Source organism: Bos indicus, chromosome X (assembly GCF_029378745.1).
Source record: "Bos indicus isolate NIAB-ARS_2022 breed Sahiwal x Tharparkar chromosome X, NIAB-ARS_B.indTharparkar_mat_pri_1.0, whole genome shotgun sequence".
In the NCBI taxonomy this organism is placed as follows: domain Eukaryota; kingdom Metazoa; phylum Chordata; class Mammalia; order Artiodactyla; family Bovidae; genus Bos; species Bos indicus.
The window spans coordinates 10,862,145-10,877,300 of NC_091789.1; positions in this window are offsets into that span (position 1 = coordinate 10,862,145).

A 15,156-nucleotide genomic window follows, 5' to 3' on the forward strand; every position below is an offset into this window, starting at 1 on the left:
CTTTTTCTCCTCCTGTTTGCCATAAAGTGATGGGACCAGATGCCATGATCTTAGTTTTTTGAATGCTGGGTTTCAAACCAGCCTTTTCACTCTCATCAAGAGGCTCTTTAGTCCTCTTCACTGTCTGCCATTAGAGTGGTATCATGTGCATGTCTGAGGTTGTTGGTATTTCTTCCCTCCCTCCCCCCTCCATCTCCCCACTTCCCTCCCTCCCTTGATTCCAGCTTGTGATTTATCCAGCCCAGCATTTTGCATGATCTACTCTGCATATAAGTTAAACAAACAGGGTGACAATATACAGCCTTGTCATAACTCCTTTTCCAATTTGGTGCCAGTCCATTGTTCCATGTCCAGTTCTAACTGTTGCTTCTTGACCTACATACAGGTTTCTCAGGAGACAGGTAAAGTGGTCTGGTACTCCCATCTCTTTAAGAATTTTCTACAATTTGTTGTGATCCACGCAGTAAAGGCTTTAGTGTAGTCACTAAAGCAGTAGTAGGAGCTCCTTTGCTTTCTCCATGATCCAACACATGTTGGCAATTTGATCTCTGGTTCCTCTGCGTCTTCAAAACCCAGCTTGTACATCTGGAAGTTCTCGGTTCGTGTACTGCTGAAGCCTAGCTTGAAGAGTTTTGAGCATTACCTTGCTAGCATGCGAAGTGAGCACAACTGTGTGGAAGTTTGAACATTCTTTGACGTTGTGCTTCTTTGGGATTGAAATGAAAACTGACCTTTTCCAGTCCTGTGGCCACTGCTGAGTTTTCCAAAGTTGCTGACATATTAAGTGCCACACTTAAACAGCATTGTCTGTTAGGATTTTAAACAGCTCAGCTGGAATTCCATCCCCTCCACTAGCTGCCTTTATAGTAATGCTAAATACATTAATCACAAGACAAAGATTGGCAGAATGAATTAAAAAGAAAACATGATTCAAAAATATGTTTTCTATAAGTAACTCCCTTCAAACATGACATCAATAGATTGAAAATAAAAGGATAGAAAAATAATACAAGCATTAGTCATGAAAAATACAAGCTATATTAACATCAGAAACAGTGAAGTTCAGTGTTGAGAAAATTACTAAAGACAAAGAGAGTCATTATATAATGCTAGAAGGATCAATCCACAAAGAAGGCATTACAATCCTAAATTTGTAAGTGCCAAACAAGAGTGACTCCATGATCAAGTTGGATTTACTCCAGGTATGCAAGTCTGGTTTGACATCAGAAATCCTGTGCAAACTAACGTATCAAAAGTACAATGAAAAAAAAAAACCACATAATCTTATCAACTGACAGAAAAACAGTTGACCAAATCCAACCACCATTCATGATAAAAACTCTCAGCAAACTCAGAATAGAAAAGAACTTCTTCAACTTAGTAAAGAATATTTATAAAAACCTACAACAAGCATCCTATTGAAAGGTGAGAAGCTAGATGCTTTACCTCTAAGAAAAGAAACAAGGCAAGGGTTTCTGGTTTCACCGCTTTAATCCAGTACAGTATTAGAATTTCTACCCAGTTTAATAAGGAAAGATAAATAAAAGGCCTAAAAATTGGAAATAAGTAAATAAATGTGTTCCTATTTGCAGATGAAATGATTGTGTATGTAGAAAGTCCTAAGGAATCTACGAGAAGAAATTCCTAGAACTGATAATTGAATTCAACAAGGTTGTAGGATTCTCAGAATCTGGTTATATTTATGTATACCAACAACTAACATATACAAACCAAAATTAAGAACACAGTACCATTTAAAATCATAAAGATAAAATGAAATATTTCCATATAAACTTATCAAAATATGTATAGGATGTATGGTTAAAAAGAAAAAATACTAATGCATGAAGTCAGTTAAGATCTAGGTACATGATATGTTTATATTTTTGAAGACACAACATAGTACAGATGTCAATACTCCAGAAACGTATCTGTAGTTTTAATGCAATTTCTATCAAAATCTCAGCAAGGTATTTTGGAGACATAACTAAACTTGTTCTAAAATCTATATGGAAAGGCACAGTCCCTATAAAACAATCTTGAATACAAGAGAAACGTAAGAGGAATCACTCTACATATTTACAGTAATTAAGATAGTATGATATTAGCAGAGCTATAGACATAGCAAACAGAACAAAGAACATAGAAATACACACACCAAACATTTTAATCCATGTTGTTTCCAGACTTTGGCTCTAGTTATAATAGCCAAAGTCTGGAAACAACATGGATTAGATATTGCCCTTCATGAGACGGATGGTTAAACAAACTGTAGTCCATCTATATCATCGATAATGACTCAGCAGTACAGAAAGAATAGACTACTGATACATGCTCTAACTTGAATGAATCATTTTTTGAAGTTGAATTTTATATTGAAAAAAATTTTAGATATTTTTATGTGGTTCAGAATAAGGGAACAATGAACAATGTTTTGGTGGAAAAGGTTTAGTTTTTTAACTTTTTATTTTGTATTGGAGTATAGCTGATTAGCAGTGTTCTGATAGTTTCAGCCAGACAGTGAAGAACTCAGCCATACATATACATGTAAAGGAAGAATCTTGAGGAAATTATGTTGAATGAAGAAAACAAATGTCAAAAGGTTAAAAACTGTATGGCTCCATTTACATAACATTTTTGAAATGACCAATTTATAGAAATAGACAAATTAGTTACCAAGCGTTAAATGAAGTGGGAGTTGGGAGTGAAGTGGCTGTGTCCATAACAGGGCTGCAGTAGGTATCTCTGTAGTGATGGAAATGTTCTAAATCATCGCTGTCCATGCCAATATTCTGGTACCGATATGCTACTAGAGTTTCTCATGGGAGCAAACTGGGTAAAGTATAGACTGAATCTCTGTGTTATTTCTTACCATTACATGTGAATCTAAAATTATCTCAAAATAAAAATTTAAAAATCATGAGAAAATAAATCATGGAACAAATAAAATTTGTTAAGATAGAAAAATTTTAAAAGAAACTATCAGCACTCCTTTGTCAATAGGTCTAACACTGACCTATAGTCAAAGCTATGGTTTTTCCAGTAGTCATGTACAGATGTGAGAGTTGGACCATAAAGAAGGCTGAGTGCCAAAGAACTGATGCTCTTGAACTGTGGTTCTGGAAAAGGCTCTTCAGAGGCCCTTGGTCAGCAAGGAGATCAAAGCAGTCAATCCTAAAGAAATCAACCCTGAATAGTCATTGGTAGGACTGATGGTGAAGCTGAAGCTCCAATATTTTGGCTATGTGATGCGAAGAGCCAAATCACTGGAAAAGACCCTGATGCTGGGGAAGACTGAGGGCAGGAAGAGAAGGGACAACAGAGGATGAGATGGTTGGACAGCATCACTGACTCAATGGACATGGGTGTGAACAAACTTCAGGAGATAGTGAAGGACAGGGCAGCCTGGTGTGCTGCAGTCCATGGGGTCACAAAGAGCCAAACACAACTGACCAACTGAACAACAACTAACACTGACACATTGGACTCTGCTTACAACTGTGCAGCCTGGCCTCTTGACTTGACAGAGGCCTTTAGAACATGTGGGGGCTAGGGCAGGGGAAAACATAGTCAAGTGCCACTCTTTCTCCTGGGCAGCTCTCACCTCACTGTGCACAACTGTCAGGCACCTAATAGAATTGAGCAGAAAGAAAACATTTAGCATTGCAGACCCCCCCTCCCCCCATAAATGTACCTAAGGAGGCTGCAACCTAACAACCTCAGTGAGGTCCTGGAATCAGGATTCTTTCTGAGAATGGTCAATCTTCCTTCTAACTGTGCAGGTTAGATGATTGAGGTTAATATACTGACCAGCTGCTTCTTTAGTAGGTCCAAATGAAGTGTTTAAAAGAGTGCTTTCACCCCCTCCCAGGACTTCCAGTAGTAGGCAAAGGACTTCCCACAATTAAAAAAAAAATCCAAGAAGGCATCCTTGATATTTGTCTGCTTACTTAAATATGATATACACAAAATACTATGCCCATATATTTTATACTTTCTTGAGGAGACGTAAAAGAGATTTAATGGATTAATGCAATGCAGATGTATACTAGTATTTTAGCATGAGGTACCTGGAGTTTACTTGTGTGTGGTGGATGATGATATGATGATAATAATATGAAAGGGAGATGATATGGGGGAAGGAGAGAGAAAGAGATAGGGATGGGGCAAGCAAAAAGGAAAGACATAAATACCCTCCAAACACAACATATATGATATGATTACATATTTACATTTATTTAAAATTGCATATCAGTGTGTATAAACATAATTTTTAAATAATAGACAAATTTACTGTTTTATATTTCCTTTGGTACCTCAATTTATAGTCTTGTACTCACTGCTTAGAGATGTCGTCTAGTGGACTGTTATTTACTGAATGTATTAGTAAGACAGGTACTATGCTAAGTGCTTTACCTAAATTATTTCATTTAATACCTACCACAACAACTGGAGCCCTGGATTATCTCTCCCATTGAACATATTAGGGATGTTCAGTTCAGTTCAGCTCAGTCGCTCAGTCGTGTCCGACTCTTTGCGACCCCATGAACTGCAGCATGCCAGGCCTCCCTGTCCATCACCAACTCCCAGAGTCCACACAAACCCATGGCCATCGAGTCAGTGATGCCATCCAACTGTCTCATCTTCTGTTGTCCCCTACTCCTCCTGACCTCAATCTTTCCAAGCATCAGGGTCTTTTCCAATGAGTCAGTTCTTTGCATGAGGTGGCCAAATTATTGGAGTTTCAGCTTCAGCATCAGTCCTTCCAATGAACACCCAGGACTGATCTCCTTTAGGATGGACTGGCTGGATCTCCTTGCAGTCCAAGGGACTCTCAAGAGTCTTCTCCAGCACCACACTTCAAAAGTATCAATTCTTCTGCACTCAGCTTTCTTTATAGTCCAACTCTCATATCCATACATGACCACTGGAAAAATCATAGCCTTACCTAGACGGACCTTTGTTGGCAAAGCAATGTTTTTGCTTTTTATTATGCTGTCTAGGTTGGTCATAACTTTCCTTCCAATGAGTAAGTGTCTTTTAATTTCATGGCTGCAATCACCATCCACAGTGATTTTCGAGCCTAGAAAAATAAAGTCAGCCACTGTTCCCACTGTTTCCCCATCTGTTCGCCATGAAGTGATGGGAGTGGATGCCATGATCTTCATTTTCTGAATGTTGAGCTTTAAGCCAAAGTTTCACTCTCCTCTTTCTCTTTCATCAAGAGGCTCTTTAGTTCCTCTTCACTTTCTGCCATAAGGGTGGTGTCATTTGCGTATCTGAGGTTATTGATATTTCTCCTGGCAATCTTGATTCCGGCCTGTGTTTCCTCCAGCCCAGCGTTTCTCATGATGTACTGCATATAAGTTAAATAAGTAGGGTGACAATATACAGCCTCAGTGTACTCCTTTTCCTATTTGGAACCAATCTGTTGTTCCATGTCCAGTTCTAACTGTTGCTTCCTGATCTGCATACAGATTTCTCAGGAGGCAAGTCAGGAGGTCTGGTATTCCCATCTCTTTCAGAATTTTCCACAGTTTATTGTGATCCACACAGTCAAAGGCTTTGGCATAGTCAAAAAAGCAGAAATAGATGCTTTTCTGGAACTCTCTTGCTTTTTCCATGATCCAGCAGATGTAGGCAATTTGATCTCTGGTTCCTCTGCCTTTTCTAAAACTAGCTTGAACATCTGGAAGTTCACGGTTCACATATCGCTGAAGCCTGGCTTGGAGAATTTTGAGCATTACTTTACTAGCCTGTGAGATGAGTGCAATTGTGCGGTAGTTTGAGCATTCTTTGGCATTGCCTTTCTTTGGGATTGGAATGAAAACGGACCTTTTCCAGTCCTGTGGCCACTGCTGAGTTTTCCAAATTTGCTGGCATATTGAGGGCAGCACTTTCACAGCATCATCTTTCAGGATTTGAAATAGCTCAACTGGAATTCTATCACCTCCACTAGCTTTGTTTGTAGTGATGCTTTCTAAGGCCCACTTGACTTCACATTCCAGGATGTCTGGCTCTAGGTGAGTGATCACACCATCGTGATTATCTGGGTCATGCAGATCTTTTTTGTATACTTCTTCTGTGTATTATTGCCACCTTTTCTTAATATCTTCTGCTTCTGTTAGGTCCATACCATTTCTGTCCTTTATCGACCCCATCGTTGCATGAAATGTTCCCTTGGTATCTCTAATTTTCTTGAAGAGATCGCTAGTCTTACCCATTCTGTTGTTTTCCTCTACTTCTTTGCATTGATCGCTAAGGAAGGCTTTCTTATCTCTTCTTGCTATTCTTTGGAACTCTGCATTCAGTTGTTTATATCTTTCCTTTTCTCTTTTGCTTTTCGCTTCTCTTCTTTTCACAGCTATTTGTAAGGTCTCCCCAGACAGCCATTTTGCTTTTTTGCATTTCTTTTCCGTGGGGATGGTCTTGATCCCTGTCTCTGTAGAATGTCACAACCCTCTGTCCATAGTTCATCAGGCAGTCTATCTATTAGATCTAGTCCCTTAAATCTATTTCTCACTTCCACTGTATAATCATTAGTAATTTGATTTAGGTCATACCTGAATGATCTAGTGGTTTTCCATACTTTCTTCAATTTAAGTCTGAATTTGGCAATAAGGAGCTCATGATCTGAGCCACAGTCAGCTCCCAGTGTTGTTTTTGCTGACTGTATAGAGCTTCTCCATGTTTGGCTGCAAAGAATATAATCACTCTGATTTCGGTGTTGACCATCTGGTGATGTCCATGTGTAGAGACTTCTCTTGTGCTGTTGGAAGAGGATGTTTGCTATGACCAGTGCATTCTCTTGGCAGAACTCTATTAGCTTTGCCCTGCTTCATTCTGTACTCCAAGGCCAAATTTACCTGTTACTCCAGGTATTTCTTGACTTCCTACTTTTGCATTCCAGTCCCCTATAATGAAAAGGACATCTTTTTTGGGTGTTACTTCTAAAAGGTCTTGTAGTTCTTCATACAACCGTTCCACTTCAGCTTTTTCAGCGTTACTGTTTGGGGCATAGGCTTGGATCATTGTGATATTGAATGGTTTGCCTTGGAAACGAACAGAGATCATTCTGTCGTTTTTGAGATAGCATCCAAGTACTGCATTTCGGACTCTTTTGTTGACCATGATGGCTACTCCATTTCTTCTAAGGGATTCCTGCCCACAGTAGTAGATATAATGGTCATCTGAGTTAAATTCACCCAAGGCAATGGCACTCCACTCCAGTACTCCTGCCTGGAAAATCCCATGGATGGAGGAGCCTGGTAGGCTGCGGTCCATAGGGTCGCTACGAGTTGGACACGACTGAGTGACTTCACTTTGACTTTTCACTTTCATGCATTGGAGAAGGAAATGGCAGCCCACTCCAGTGTTCTTGCCTGGAGAATCCCAGGGACGGGGGAGCCTGGTGGGCTGCCATCTATGGGGTCGTGCAGGGTTGGGCACGACCGAAGCGACTTAGCAGCAGCAGCAGCAGCAGTCCATTTTAGTTCACTGATTCCTAGAATGTCAACATTCACTCTTGTCATCTCCTGTTTGACCACTTCTAATTTGCCTTGATTCATGGACCTGACATTCCAGGTTCCTATGCATTATTACTCTTTACAGCAATGGACCTTGGTTCTATCACCATTCACATCCACAACTGGGTATTGTTTTTGCTTTGGCTCCATGCCTTCATTCTTTCTGCAATTATTTCTCCACTGATCTCCAGTAGCATATTGGGCACCTACCATCCCGGGGAGTTCCCCTTTCAGTATCCTGTCATTTTTCCTTTTCATACTGTTAATGGGGTTCCCAAGGCAAGAATACTGAAGTGGTTTGCCATTCCCTTCTCCAGTGGACCACATTCTGTCAGACCTCTCCACCACAGCCCTCCCGTCTTTGGTGGCCCCACACGACATGGCTTAGTTTCATTGAGTTAGACAAGGCTGTGGCCCGTGTGATCAGATTGGCTAGTTTTCTGTGATTATGGTTTCAGTGTGTCTGCCCTCTGATGCCCTCTTGCAACACCTATTGTCTTACTTGGGTTTCTCTTACCTTGGACGAGGGGCATCTCCTCACGGCCACCCCTCCTGACCTTGAACGTGGAGTAGCTCCTTTTGGCCCTTGTGCACCCACGCAGCTGCCGCTCCTTGGACCTGGGGTAGCTCCTCTCAGCTGCTGCCCTGACCTCGCTCCTCTCAGCCACCACCCTGACATCGGGCGTGGGGTAGCTCCTCTGGGCCCCTCCTCTGCAGACGCAGCCTGGCACTCTCGGTCGCTGCCCCTGACCTTGGTCGAGGGGTAGCTCCTCTAGGCCATGCTTCTGAGCGGTCTGTCACAGCAGCCGGCGTGATTGTGCGTGGTCCATTACAGTGAGTTCAAAAGAATGTCTAGCACCCACTAATTAGAATATACTAAGGAGAATCCCATCTCTTAATCCAATATACCGAGTCTTGAAGGTAAAAAGAATCTTAGCAAGAATACCTAGAAGAGTGTATATGAAAAATATCAAACTTCATTTTATATATATATATATATGTATATGTATATATATATATGTATACACACACACACACACAGATGTTACAGTTCTCATTTATAACGAAGTGAGATGCTCCTACCCATCAAGAAAGCCAAATAAATCTCATTTACAAATCAATTTGTTCAAAATATATCAGGCATTTATTATGCCATGCACTTTATTGAGGAGTAAAGATTCAACATTTAAAACATGGTTTTGCAAAATGCTTGCGATATTAGAAATATACGAGTAAATCAGTAGTGAGAGTGAAGTGTGATAAAATATAAAATTTGGGGATTGGCTTTAAAGAGATCTTTAGAACAGGAAAAGCTGCTAGCCATTTTGAAACGCTGCAAGATTTGTAAATATAGATGGCCAATCGAAGAGATTAAAAATTTCTTGGCATTCCACCTTTATATATTCCAATATACTTTTCTGATAATAAAAGCAGCAAAATTTTAAGGGTCTAGAAGGAGACTAGATCTTTCCAAATACACAATATTTTAAGATGGCCATTTTAGAATAGTTACTTGCTGAAAATATTCAGTTATATACTGAGAGGTTCAATAGCTTCTTGTTGGTTATGTAATCTGACCTGTAGAACAGACTGGATAGCAAGAGGTAGTTTGTTTCATCCATTATTTAAAACAGATTTTCTAGCAGTACACTCTGAGTTTAAAATTCGTTTCAGGTGTTGAAACTTTCTATGATGTTTTGCTCCATCAACTGCCACTGAAAGTGACATTTCCTCTATTTATAACTTACTTTATTTCCCAAGACACGCCTAAGAAACTTTAGGCTAAGGTCAATTGTAAGAAACTTATATCCTTGGGCAGAATATAATTACCAGTTACTTCTAAAACTAAATTTTACTATAGGTATTTCCCTTGAAATGATAACACCAATGATAACAATTAAGGTATAACTTTTCCCTTACATCTAGTTAGGAATATTAGATGTGTTCAAATAAATAAATTAGCGATTAAATGTATTGAGAATTTTTTCAAGTGGTAATTCAAACTCTAAATTTCAAACTATCCAACTAGTAGACCTTTTAAAGAAAAAATATATAAAGAAAACAGATTTTCTATATGTTTGATATATTTCAAAACTCCCTTGCCCCTAACTCATGATTCCTCCCCAAAATAATCATAGGTTTATATTCTGTTCCACATGTAGCATACTATTAACACTTAAGGGTTGGGCTGGGATGTTTGTATAATCAGTTATAAATTGAAATGAGTTTAAAAACAGCCCCTGACACCTCACACCCCATGAAGATGTCACTGTCTAAGAAAAAGAAAAACAGAAAATAAATGTTGTTGAAGCTATGGAGAAATTGGAACACTTGTGCACTGTTAGTAGGAATGTAAAATGGTATAGCTACTATGGAAAACAGAAATCAAAAACAGAATTACCATAAGATTCAGCATTTGCATTTTTGGTATCTATCCAAAATAGCTGAAAGCAGAGTCTAGAAGACTCTTAGGTTCATAGCAGCATTATTCACAACAGCCAAGAGTCCATCCAGTGTCCATCAACAAATGGATGGATAAGTACAATGTAGTATATACAGACAATGGAATACCATTTAGTGTTTAAAAGGAAGAAAGTGTTGACATGATACAACACGGATGACCCTTAAGGAAATTTTATTAAGTGAAATAAATTAGCTTACAAAAAAGGTAAATATTGATTGATTCTACTTATATGAGCTAGCTAGAATAGTCAAACTCAGAGAGAAAGTGGAATGGCAGTTGCCAGGAGTTGGTGGGGAGGTAGGAATGGAAAAATTTTGTTTAGTATGTATAGAGTTTCAGTTTTGCAAGATGTCAAAGTCCTGGAGATTAGTTGCACAATGCAAATATACTTAACAGTACTGAAGTGTACACTTAAAAATGTGTAAGATGATAAATTGTATGTTGTGTGTGTTTTACCAGAGTGGAAAAAAAATAATTAAGAAAATCCCTGATCATTAAGAAGGCAACCAAGGAAACATTTTATATTATTATTTCTGGAGGGACAGTCAGACTTCACATGATGCTGCTGAAGCCATCTTTTAAAAAACTGACTTAAATATCCAAAGTTTTTAAAAGTTTAAAGTAGTAAGGAAAAACAAAGCATTATTTATCATCCCCTGGGAGTTGCAATAAGCCAAACACCTTTTCTTAGGGTAATAGTCATAAAGAAAGGCCAGAGAAAAAGAAAGAAGGAAGCTGTTAGGCATAACATATAAAGATGTAGAATTTTCTCTGGCTGGTGATAAATGTATACAGAGCAAATCAAATTACAGGATGTCCTATTTTGAGAAACCCTATTTTCTATGCAAATGAAATAAGACTTAATTTATCACATTCTGAAAGTATGCTTTCATATTCTTTGAAATAGGGGGTTCCATTACATCACTTAGCATTTATTTGAGGACTTGAAGTACTTGTCTCAGAGGTGGAGGCAGTGGCAACATGTTAGAAACCACTGTCAATTGGAAATCAATCCATAATCAAGATGACACTTCTAAAATTATAATGTTAATCAGTGAGGAAATATGTGATTCCATTTTTAAGAATGTGCTTCATGTACATAAGTCCAGGAATGTCATCTATGGTGTAAAACAGGGTCTACTTTTAGTCATACATGGCATAATGCAAAAACAAAAGTCACACTCAATCCTGTACCTCTGGGTTAGTAAGGAAGCAGGAAAAACAATGAACCATATCTAAGGTGCTGGGGGATATTATTTGATGAATTTACTAGGAGCTTAGAGGAAACTAAAGTTGCTGCCCTCTGACTGGAATATTCAAGTTTATCATTTGTGCGTGACATAAAAGGGCAATTTAGATGTTAAAATTTAATCAACATGAAACATGAATGCCTTAGGTTGAAACAGAGAATGGCACAATAATGGCATTAGAAAAGGTGAAAATAGCACCATAACTCTCATTGACATCATCAATGTGTTTGCTTCAGTGAACTGTACCTCCAAAATGGAAAAACAAAAAAGTCATTTGTACGGAAAGTATCATCAATATTTATTTTTCTTCTTGCCCAGCTGTAGAATGACCTACATTCTAGAAAGGATGTAAAAACATCTAACCAAAATATAGATTTTTCTTTACTTAAAACAGCAACCTTTGGTAGACTTCCCCGATCATCTTTGGTCAATATGATTGCACTGGGGAAATTTAAAAATTGATCATTACCAAGAGAAATGATGAAATGTTATTTTGGAGGGGGGGGGACGAAGTAGTGTTTAATATCCACAAAACAAACATTCATTGGCCATCCATGTACAAGTCATTAATTGCCTAGTATGTGCCAGATATCTGTGTGTGTGTGTGTGTGTGTGTGTGTGCATGTGCATGTGTGCACAATCAGTCGTGTTTGACTCTGTGACCCCATGGACTGTAGCCTGCTAGGCTCCTCTGTCCATGGGATTTTCCAGGCAAGAATCCTAGAGTGGGTTTCCATTTCCTACTCCAGGGTATCTTCCTGAGCAAGGGATAGAACCCACATCTCTTGCACTGGCAGGTGGATTCCTTACCACTAAGCCAGCTGGGAAGCCCACCAGACATGTAGTAATGCATATAGGTCTGCACATCTATATATATGGGTGAGTTTTGGAATGAGAATCAGAAGACCTAACTTCTGAGATCCTACACCCCTCAGTCTCTTTCAAGTACCATTTCTATCTATATCTGTATCTCTAGCCTTAACTTCTTTTACGAGCTTCAGAACTGTATTTCTAACTACCAACCAGCCATTCCTATCTAGAAACTCCACACACATTTCAAATTGTACCAGGTCCAACTGTAACATTCTAGTATGTATGTACATTCCAGGCACTCACAATATACTTTCAAACCAATATTCCCTCTCCACCGTTATTTTATTTTCCAGACCCAGCTCTAGTATTCTATCTTCTGGGAGCTCCTCATGTCCTTTCTAGCAGAATTCATTCTTATTTTTCCCATTTTCTCATAGTACTTAGTAAATATCCTTAATACTCTATTTACCTTTTCTTTTCATTAGCGAATTTTTACAACTAGTGAATCAGGTATCTTTCACCTCAGCTGTATCATCAACCTTTATGGCAGATGTCCTGTTTTGTTGTTGCTCTCATTTTTGTGTCTGAATGGATTAATTTGAAAACACTCAGATAAAATGGTGTTTTTGGAAGTAAATTGTTTCGGTAGGTCTGAGTTGAGACTTGAGGGTCATGGCAACTTCCTGTAAACACACTGTCCTTTAATGATGCCACCTTCCAATGCTCAATGTTTCTGGGTTTGCAGCCGGCCAAGAAGGGGAAATACTTTCAGGCAACCCTTTTCAGCAGCTCTTAAAATAGCATCCCTTAAACACCTATGGACTCTGCAGCCTTTCTTTCACTTAAATGGAGAAGGAAATGGCAACCCACTCCAGTATTCTTGCCTAGAGAATCCTGTGGACAGAGGAGCCTGGTGGGCTGCTGTCCATAGGGTCGCATAGAGTCGGACACAACTGAAGTGACTTAGCATTCATGCATGCATTGGGGAAGGAAATGGCAACCCACTCTAGTGTTCTTGCCTGAAGAATCCCAGGGATGGAAGAGCCTGGTGGGCTGCTGTCTATGGGGTCGCACAGAGTTGGACAGGACTGAAGCGACTTAGCAGCAGCAGCAGCAGCAGCTTTCACTTAAGTACATGTTGTTCTCACTGAACTGCATTCCTGAGCAGCTCATATAGTGACATGTTTAATATAGTTGGGTTACCCAAGCAGAGATGAGGAAGCTGTCAGTAAAACATCCGGGAGGCAGGGGGGCTTTATGAATTGCTTTCTAATATGACTATAAACTGGCAATTAATGGAAAAATTTTGACAACTTGTTCAACATGCAGTACAGTCAGATAAAAAAAATCAAACTCCAGAGAATTCGATTTTGTTTATCATTTAAGCTACAGTGTATTTAACAGATGAATTTTTTCCAGAGTAGTCATCTCAGTTTATTTCAGTGGATATCCTTGATTAGTAAATTCTCTCTCCTTTTTAAAGAAAATTTAGAAATTATCTCATCTAGAGAGTAAAGGGGAGGAACACATATTTTTTGAGTCGGCAACAAGCTTGGGGAGGAATATGTAGTTAGGGATAAATGGAATTAAACTTTTTTATGTATTGTTATAAGTTAACTAATTTTTCCAGGCAACAGTGATAGGTAGTTTGTACTTACAGCCATGTACTCCCTTGTTTTAAGCAAACTGTATGTATGTGTTTCTTGAAATGCTGGCATGGTTACTTTTTTAATTATTTCACCCTTGTAGGTTACACAGTTAATTGTACTCCAGTAAATCGCATTTACCCGGAACTAGAAAATATTTAAAATAATTAAACTTCTACTAATATAAATACAGAATTAGGCTATCTAGTTTTTTAAGGGCCAGCCATGTGATCTGACATGAAGGAGATAACACCCTAAATCATGAGAACACTGAGTGAGTCAGTGATGAAGTTAAGGGCTAAGCAACAGGAAAAAATTGGGAGACGTTCCTTCTATTTGTTTAAAATATCACCTCACATAGAAAGTGTCATTTCCTCCGAAAATGTTCGCCCAATGTCCCCAAACAATGATGAAGAACCATAAAAATACCCTATAACCTACAAGAAGACAGGCAGTGAGTACTTAGGTGAAGTTTTTGGGTAATATCTAATGAAGTTTTTAGTAAATATACACACACAAAGGAAAAACAGAAACTGCCTACAAAAAAAGATCTTTCAAAACTTAGCTTTGTAAAAAGCAAAGTATTTTAAAGAAATCTTCAAATATAAGTATCTGCAGGTGAAAATACATAATTCCAATGGCATCTAAAACGTATACATTTTCCTTTATCTTCTGGTATCACATATGGAAAGCTTATGAATGGATAAGCACCATGGTCTCACCAGAAATGAATTAGGGTAAATGTTATGGTAAAAAAAAAAAAAAAAGCAGGGGACGGGGACGCTTCCCTGGTAGCTCGGCTGGTACAGAATCCGCCTGCCATGCAGGAGACCCTGGTTCGATTCCTGAGTTGGGAAGATCCCCTGCAGAAGGGAACACCTACCCACTCCAGTATTCTGGCCTGGAGAATTCCATGGACTGTATACTCCATGGGGCCACAGAGTCAGACACGATGGAGTGACTTTCACTTACGGTAAAAAGACAGGAAAATACAACAGGATTCCATATTATTTAACAGCCAAAATTTTATGTATTTATGCATTGAACTTTAGATTTCTAGAGGCAAGTACATTCATTCGGTAAATATTTACTGATTGCCTATGATTTTACTAGGCATTAGTGGAGAAATTTGAGAATACAAAAATGACAGTTATATTCTCTGCTCTTAAGACATGTACAACTGAGTTGGAGACACATAAATGCATACAAATACATTTTATTGCTATATAACAACTATGCTAATTCGCTTCTTCGCAACCCCATGGACTGTAGCCTTCCAGGCTCCTCTGTCCATGGGATTCTTCAGGCAACAATATTGGAGTGGGTTGCCATTTCCTTCTCCAGGGGATCTTCCCAACCCAGGGATCAAACCCACGTCTCTTACATCTCCTGCAATGACAAGCTAGTTCTTCACCACTAGTGTCAGCTGGGAAGCGCATATAACAACTATATGTGTG